The 7,998-nt window shown below is 30.5% G+C and overlaps 1 pseudogene; it reads left to right on the top strand.

The window, feature by feature from the left end:
• Nucleotides 1–4,404: 4,404 nt before the first annotated feature.
• Nucleotides 4,405–5,354, top strand: LOC126602941 (uncharacterized; annotated as a pseudogene).
• Nucleotides 5,355–7,998: the final 2,644 nt, after the last annotated feature.

Here is a 7,998-nt window from a genome sequence, read left to right as displayed (position 1 = left end):
TATTTTTTTAGTAAATTAACTCATGAACTATTTAAAATCAGCCAATTAATCTTTTGCCGTTCGATTTCGTTCATCATTCCGTCAACTTCAAGAGCAAATTAGTTATTTCATCATCAATTCTTACTTGTTAATGATAATCACCAATAAAATTATGACATATGGACACAAAATAATGTGTAAAACATATAGTATAATAAGAAACATAAAAAAAATCAAACGTTTACATAATGGATCATTTCTCATTGTCATTACACCTTATTTTGTGTCCATGTGTCATAATTTTATTGGCGGTTATAGTTGACAAGTAAAAATTGATTATGGAAAGACTAATTTGTCCTTGAATTTAAAAAAATAGTGGATGAAATCTACCAACAAGGAGTTAATTGGCTAATTTCAAATAGTTCAGGGGTTTAATTTACCAAAAACAAATAGTTCAAATGGTCAATTTCAACTGGGTAATAGCTCAAGGATTAAATAGCAGTTTATCCTTAAAAATATATATCACTTGGTAGATAAGGTTGATATCTCCCAATTGTAAGGTGCATTAAAATATATGTGACGTAGCGGGAACATATGATTCAAGGATTGATAAGCGTCAAATTTGATAGCTTAATTTGAATTCCATCAGCGATTTGAAATTCACTAGAAAATAGAAAAAATTCTAAAGTTTAATTGATAGTAATATGAATTGATTACAAATCTAAGGCCAATATGACATATTTATTATGTATCTAACCCTACAAATCCTAGGAATTCAAATACGAAAGGAATTAATAAGGGAAATTTTATTTGAACCCATGTAATTTCTTTATACACCTAACTTAAATTTAAATTGTTAATTGTCTATTTTACCTTATTGCATAATTACTATTAAGTACAAAATGAAATTAATAATAAAACTCAAATTTATCAACAAGCCCATTAAACCCTACCATCACTTCTTGTTTATCCTACGTTCATTCTGATTAAAACCCTAATAGGTCTTGTAAAGAAAAACTTTTTTATTGATGGAGGGTGATTTTGAAATTTTGAATCCTCCAACTAAGGTATGACTCAATTTATGAATATTTTGTTCATTTGATTTTAATTTTTTTTTTTAAGTTTAGAAGATCAGTATTTGGGTTTCAATTTTTTTTCATCAATCCTGAATGGTTTGTTAAACTTTCTGCAATTGGAAAATTCTAAGGAAAAACTTCTTACCAATGTTCTTAGATTATAAATTTCCTTGCTTGTTGATAAATATAAGAGGATGAATTGTTTGATTTGTTGCTTATGCACATCAGTAGAAAGAAAAAAGGCAAATATCTGGGTTTGGTAGCAGAAAGAAAAAAAAAGTATCCATGAAAATGCTAGTTGGGAGAGGGGGTGGGGCAAGGACACCTCTTTTAAAAAAAAATTCTATTACATATGTTATTTTAAAAAGAGAATGAGTGTAAAGATAACTTAACATTTTGAATTGGTTTTGAAATTGTAGTTTAGGTAAAAATTTGGGTTTAAGGAGAGATTAATTCTTTAATAAAAAACAATATGGGTAAAGAGCGTAAATTGGATGTGGAAAGAGATTACATGGGTTCAAATAAAATTTTCTAATTAATAATAACAAAATATCAAAAGTGTCGCAAAATCTTAAATTCCCATTTTGCGATAGTAAACAACATAATTCAGCCGAACTCTAGTAGGTCTTTTCGTTTTTCTTTAAATACATATATTATGGACTCAAATTTGGCATGCCAATTAGTCCGCACAACTTGAAAAGTCCAAGATATCTATTTACGGGGTATGGTTGCAGAAAATTATTTATTAACCTTTGAATTGTCAATTCTCCAATCATTTTTTTCATTAAATGTTGTTTCCTCCTTTTACTTTCATTGCATGTGAAATAATGAGATTATTGTCCTACATTAGTCTCTCCCACTTGTAAATAATTCACTGTCGAGTTCATTTTGAAAAGATTTAGGGTTGACATGAATATTCTTGGCGTTTAGTTATAATTACAAAGGAACTAATACCATACAAAAGATTAGAATGTGCAACTTGATAATCTAACCTCTTCTTGGCTGAATCTTCTTGCATCCAAATTCAATTGTTTCCTATGACTTACAACTTAATTCCATATTCACCTGTTAAGCCTTTACCAAATTAGCTACCAAATCAACATTATCTACAACGATGTCAATCATAATATTTTCAGATACGACAATATTTTGATTTTCATGGAGATATTCTTGTGGGATTTTAACGTGCATGATATTTAATTCTTCGATCTTGTTCTCTTTTCTTATATTCTTCTCCACTTGAGAAGAACTCGACCTCTAGTTCTCTTGTATTTGAGATGCCTCTACTTTGGTAGTATGTTGCTCATCTTCTTTTTGTCTCTCATTCCCCAACACTTGTGGAGTTTCTCGAGGATATCTTCTTCAACCCTGATAGGATCAACTTCTTTTTCTTCAACGTCTTCCTCCATCTTTCTTGGCATATGGGATCGTCAAATAATTTTTCATCCACTACTTTTTCTTTGAAAATAGTGTTTTACGTTCTTAAAATATACAAATCATATTCAAACGGGACCTATACCTTTACAATGACTCTCTTCATCCTACGACAAGATCGAATATGATTTTTTCCTTCTTTCTTTCATGCCTTTTACAAACCATCCAACTTTCCGCGTAGTAATTATGAGTGCGTATGGAAGTGACTTTAACATGCTTAAAATCGTTTATTGTTGAAAGTGTTTTTAGAACAAATCCTTAGTCAGATGCTAATGAATCTTAAAAAATCACTTGAAGTGCTTCCTGCAAGAAACACATTACTGATGCTCTTCCAAAATGACTTTCAAGTGCTTTTAGAACCTAAAAAACTTTACCCAAAAGCGTTTTTCAATCATCTTAAAAGAACTTCCAAACGAGCTATAATTTTTCAACCCCCTCATCCAATCTTTGAATATGTGGGCCGTTTTATTTTGTTGGGCTCCATAGATAGAAGAAATCTTTTAGTGGGTCGCGTACATGGCCCCGTACCATGTGTCTAATATAATTGGTTGGAATTTTTTGTTTTTCAAATTTACAACTAATTATATTATTATACTTAATGTATCAAAGTATGTTCTGGGCACATTAAAAAATTAGAAAAACTAATCGAAAGGGCTTCAAAACTTTGAATTTTAACCAAAAACCATGTTGTAAGTTTATTTAATGGTTAGTACAAAGCCCACTTTTAAATGAGCCCAACTAAAATGGCCCAACCTAAATAACGAGCTGATTTGTCAATTTTGCCCCTAATAGTTTTAGGTTAAGCTACGTTAATTAATCGGTTAGTTTAGTTACTTTGAAATTAGCACAACCAACTGGAAGAGCTCTTTTTTGCTAAAACGTTGCAGAGTTCTTCAATCTGCAAATTTTAATTTGTTTTGTGAACTAGGGAAAGGTTTTGAAAGTCGATTTTTTTGAAATCCTGATCTTCGTGTTGTTCGTTTAGGTCTTTCGAAGTAAGTATTAGTCTTCAATTGAAGGTTCTGAGATTTTATTTTATTTTTCGAAACTGAAGGTTCTAAGATTTTATTTTGAATTTGTGATTCTCGTTGTTCATTGTTTCACTGGAGTTCCGTAATTGATCGATGTTCTTCATAGTTTTGTTGTTTGGAGGTAATTGGCACTGCATTATAGGTTCTAAGATTCTAGTTTCATAATTTTTCAAGTTTTTGCATTGACTGATATATTTTATGTTAATTTGTGTTTGAATTACAAGATATCAGGTAGTTGATTCCTTTTTTTTTTTTTTTTTTTTTGAAATTTTCAATTTGGATCTTTTTGTCTTGAAGAATTTGTAGGTAAGTCTTGATTTGTTCATCATGCTTTCTTTGTTTAATTTTTCATAAATAGTGGATGTAGTATTATAATAGTTTCTAAAACAGTTGTTATTATAGTACTTTTTAGCTTTTTAATTTTGTTTGTGATGTTTTGTTTTAGAAATATTATTAGTTTTTGGTTCATTTTATGTAATATGATTTATGAAACAGTTATTGTTTTGTTTTACAAATATTGGGTTTAGTTTTGCAACAGATTACTAAACAGTTTTGGTTGTGTGCTACATTTTGTCGTTGTGTGTTTAATTTTCATAAATAGTGGATGTAGTACTATAATAGTTTATGAAACATTTGTTATTATAGTACTTTTTAGCTTTTTAATTTTGTTTGTGATGTTTTGTTTTAGAACTATTTAGTTTTTGGTTCATTTTATATGAATATGATTTCTGAAACAGTTATTGTTTTGTTTTACAAATATTGGATTTAGTTTTGCAACAAATTACTAAACAATTTGGGTTGTGTGTTACATTTTGTCATTGTTTTTTTTTTTGTTATCTGCATATAATATTTGTGTACTGATTTGTAAGTGTTTGCTTTTTTGTTCATTAGTTATGGAGAATGGTAAACTAGCTCAGTTTACATATGGTAGTTTATCTGTTGTTAGTTCTATTTCATCAACTTCTACATTCGATCAGATTTGTATTGATATTTGTTCTAGGTTTAAGGGTTTGAGACTTTGTTGTTTTGAGTTGCGATATGCTTTGAATGAAGATCCTACTTGTCTCCTAGATTGTGATACCAATGTTATGAATATGTTGAAGGTTCTTAATGTCGTTGGAAAATCTATCGTATGAATATTGGTTATGGATAAATGTGATGGTTCTATAGTCAATTACCTACAGAAAGCATATCTTCATCTTGCCGTACATCAAACTCTATGATTGTTGTTAGTGAAAATGATCATTTAGGGAAATATGGTTCTCATGGTATCCATAATTATATGTCATGTGAATGTGATAGTTATATAGAATCTGAGGGGCAAGTTTTTAGGGGAGGTTATGTTGATTTTCGAGATAGGTTGAAGAAGTTTTCTGTTGAATGTGGTTTTGATTTGAAGTATTTGAAGAATGATAAGAATCGCATTAATGATGAGTGCTCTAGGACGGAATCTGATGGTTGTCTTTGGCATGTGTACGCATCTAACTGTGATATTAATGACTTTTTCATTATTCGGAAGTTACATAATGTGCATACATGTAAAGGTATGATTAGAAAGAAGAAAAACAAAGTTGTTGGATAGCAGTTTGTTGCTTCTCTCATCAAGGATAAGGTTTAATCAAATCCTCTTATTAAACCGAAGGAGATTATTTCAAACTTAAAACAGTTTTATGGATTAGATATTGATTATGCTACTGCATACTTTGGCAAAGAGATGACAATTTTTGAACTAAATGGTGATGATGTTGATGCTTATCACCCTCGTTTAAGCTTGAAGTTGTACCGGAGACCAATAGATTTCTTCGTTTATTTATTGCTTATGATGCATGGATAAAATGTTTCATGTTTTGTCGCCCCGATGTTATTCATTGATGGTACTTTTATTAAGATCAAATACAAGCGCACACTTCTATCGTGATGTGCAAAATATAGGAACCACGTTGAGTTAATACTTTCTGACTTTACATTCAATATTATCTATTTTTGTGTTTTTTTTTTTTTTTGTATATTGTTGTGCAAAAACTTTTCATAAATAGTTGAAGCATAGTTTTACGAAATAGTGCCATAACATTTATACTAGTTGTTCTATCACAGTTTGATAAGTAGTTGACAATTGACTTTATTTATTTCTTTTTGTTGTGCATATATATTTGATTTTATTATTAAATAAAGGAAAAAAGTTGCAAATATGCTTTAAACACAATTTAAGAAATAGTCTAATCAGAGTTTCAGAAGTAATTTATATTTTGATAGTACATTTTCCTTTTTATTGCGCAAAGATTTTTGAGGTTGCTTATGATGTTGATTCATAAATGATAGCAAATTGGAGATGGTTCTTATCAATATTATCTGGTATATTGAGGCCTCAAGCAAGGGTGATCACGTTTATGTCAGATAGACATGATGGTATTTTGAAGAGCGTTGCAGAATTCTTTCCCGAGTCTCCACATTCATTTTGTATTGTTCATTTGAAACGGAATGTCAGTACTTTATTTCCAAAGGCGGCTGGTGGGGGACTAAAGAAGAAAATGATGAATCTTTTAGCAAATTGTATGTATGCATGAACTCTATCTGATTTTGATGATTGCATGGCGGAATTCAAGGATAACGGTCATGGGCATGTGAAGAATTTTGTCTGATTTGTCAAAAAAGAACTTTGCTATTGTCCATTTTCCTAGTAAAAGATGGGGATCGATGAGCAATGCACTTTCAGAATCTTTTAATGCCATGGTGTCGAATAGTTGTTGTATGCCAGTTATGGATCTTCTTGAAGACATTAGAGTTCGGCTGATGGTTAGTATGGCTGAGAAGAGGATATTTGATCAGTTGATAGGTATTTTTACCATCTGCAAAAGTATGGATAAAAACACTTTAAATACTTACAAGAGTACAAGGTAATTGTAGTATAGATGACTCTAGCAAGGTCGTTCTCCACAGAGATTGAATGAATAATTTATGTTAAATCAAATCTTAATAAATTATTTAAAACAAAGTTTAGAAGAGGTTGATTTAATGACCTAAAATAATAAAAGCGAATTTAATAGAAAATAATTAAATAAAGTGATAAAATAAAATAAACTAAAAGAAAATAATTTTTGAAAATTAAAATGTAAAATCCTAGGGTTCCGCCGTCACCTTAACAATTCTATGTAGTTCTTCCAATTACTTATGAATTACACATGCATATTTTGAAAGTTAGGTTTTCCTAAAATATGCCTACTTGGGCCCCCAACATAGAGCGTATATCAAACATACAATTCATCTATGGTATTCAAATCAAATCTAAACATGCATACTCATTAAGCTTTGTGAAACCTTTTGAAATACTATACAACCTTTAAGACGTGGTATTCATCCTAAGTGAACTTGCACATATTAACCACAAGAAGCCTTCGTCAATTTCAGGGACCGACCTTCGACCAAAATTTCATCAAATTACTTTTCTAAAGATCCTAATGGTAGCTAAGCATTAAGACAATTAGACAGTATAAAACGGTGATTAATAATTCAAACTTGCATGCATAATATCATAAGCAAATTGAAAAGAAACTACATATTCTTGCTAAGGCTCGTGGCATCGCCCTACCAAATGGAATTTAGTTACTAGCAATCATACAACGAAATATTATTAAAAACAAGGATAGAAAACACCTTGAAAATAAACTTGGATCCAAAAGCTCTCTAAAGTGTGCGTGTGTTTTCTCCCTTTTTCCCCTAATGGCTAAATATCTTATTTATACTAATACAAAATAAAACCCTAATAAGTCTTAGAGTAAAATTAGGAAACATAATTAAATAATAAAACAGAAAATAAAAAGGTTTCCTATTTGAACAAAAATTCGGACTTCTCAGAAAATCAAACTTTTGACCGACCAAATCAACTCCGATTTGGTCCCAAAAGATCTTTTTTTAAAGCTGAAGACATCCACTACAAATCCTCAGAATGAATCTTCCTCAAATATGCCCTTTTGACCTCCAAAATACCCAAAACGTCCAGAAACGTCAATATGAGAAAGCTGCGCGCTGGGCCTTTATTTCATCGCCACAGTCAAGTGGCTAAGTAGAAAATTCTGAAAATTTGATACAATCATCTTGAAAGACTCACGAACATTCTCCAATTAGAACTACTCCAAAATTCATCCGTTTGGTAACTTTTAGCTCCAGAGGAAGTCAAATGTCCTACATTGAAAATATATAACAAATTATCAAAATTCTACCAAAATAACCAATAAACTATAACTAAGATTAGGGTAAAATATATGGTATAATATGGACTCATCATCAGTCTATTCATAAAATTTTGCATCCAAAGAAAGAAAATGAGATGAAGTTGCTGTTGAAGAAAGGCATGCATTAAAGGATTAGTCGTTCTGATGTGGATGCTTTTGAAGTTTCCTGAATGGAATTAGTTTGTTGTTTGTTTGGACGATAGGACATGCTCTTGTGTGCAATGACAACATTATTGTTTTCCATGTTCT

Source organism: Malus sylvestris, chromosome 15 (assembly GCF_916048215.2).
Source record: "Malus sylvestris chromosome 15, drMalSylv7.2, whole genome shotgun sequence".
NCBI lineage: Eukaryota > Viridiplantae > Streptophyta > Magnoliopsida > Rosales > Rosaceae > Malus > Malus sylvestris.
Note: the sequence above shows the minus strand (reverse complement) of the source record. Positions and strands in the feature narration are given on the sequence as shown.